Genomic DNA, 1,246 nt, shown 5'->3' on the forward strand with positions numbered 1-1,246 from the left:
ACAATTTATTTTGTTTATTCATACCATAGTTACCGTTGCTAACGTCGGTTGCCAGGGCGACAAGCATGGTAATACAGCGAACAACATGCAACACGTGGCATTTACAACTAAAGAGTTATTTATCAGTGGTTACAATCCCATTTAACAGTAGTACTAGTAGGCTGCGACTCAATTAGATGTGAATGACAGCCTTCTAGGGTTGTACAGATGACCATTTTTTATACACTTATTAGCATTCCAATTTGGATGATCATCGACTTTTTTAACTTCAAAACAATGTTCCTTCTGAGTAGCGTTTTGTTCATGTATAGCAAGCTTTATAAAACTTAATTAGGCTGAGCTGAAGATTTTTTAGTTATTTTTTAATTCTTTATTAGTATTATTTCAAAAATTACATTAATTTCTTATGTCTATGTGTTCTGTGTTAGACAACACTATTATCCTAATTTGATAAAACTAAATTAAGCATTTATTAACTTTTTGTTAACAACATATTACATTTCATTGGCAGTAGAAGTTAAGATTTTTTATAGGTGAGTTGACTTCACCTGCTTGGAAGAGAAAAAATAACGCTTTCAATTAATTCAACCTAACTTAACCTAGATACGTAACGCATTAATTGTGGCAATAGAAGATTGCAATGATTTATGTTTAAAATTATTAATAATTTTATTCGTCATTTGTTCCAATTATAGTGTCCATCCCGGGATTTGACAAATTGCGGGATTTCCCGTTTCCTGGGATTTTATTTCTGACATTCGGGATTCCCGAAATGTACGTAGAATTTGATGAAAACCACTAAATGTCAATGAAAAGCAATGACATTTTTCCTCACTATTAACCTTTTTTGATAAAGTAGAAAGGCATAATGAAAAAAATAAACGAGTAAATATTTCCATGAAAAGATCAATTTACCATGTAACAAACACATATTTTTATTTGTCTAATTGCAAAGTCTTAATGCTTTTCTTGTCAACATAACGTTTTGTCAACGTTTTTATAAGCTCATTTTGAGAGAACAAATTTGAAAGCATACCTAAATTGCCGCGAATCGCAAGTCAGTACCTGAGAGAGACTCGCGAAGAGGAAAAACATCAACGTCATATGCAGCCCAGATTCCCCTCTCACGAAACGTCAAATGCAGCCCACCGTTTTTATGGCTGAAAAAGCGAAAAGTATTGTGTTCAAAGTAAATTGTTGTTGAAAACCTCAGTCAGCAGAGCAGTTTTTTCCAAAGTTGCTGATA

The sequence above is a fragment of the Aedes aegypti genome, chromosome 3 (genome assembly GCF_002204515.2).
Source record: "Aedes aegypti strain LVP_AGWG chromosome 3, AaegL5.0 Primary Assembly, whole genome shotgun sequence".
Taxonomy (NCBI): domain Eukaryota; kingdom Metazoa; phylum Arthropoda; class Insecta; order Diptera; family Culicidae; genus Aedes; species Aedes aegypti.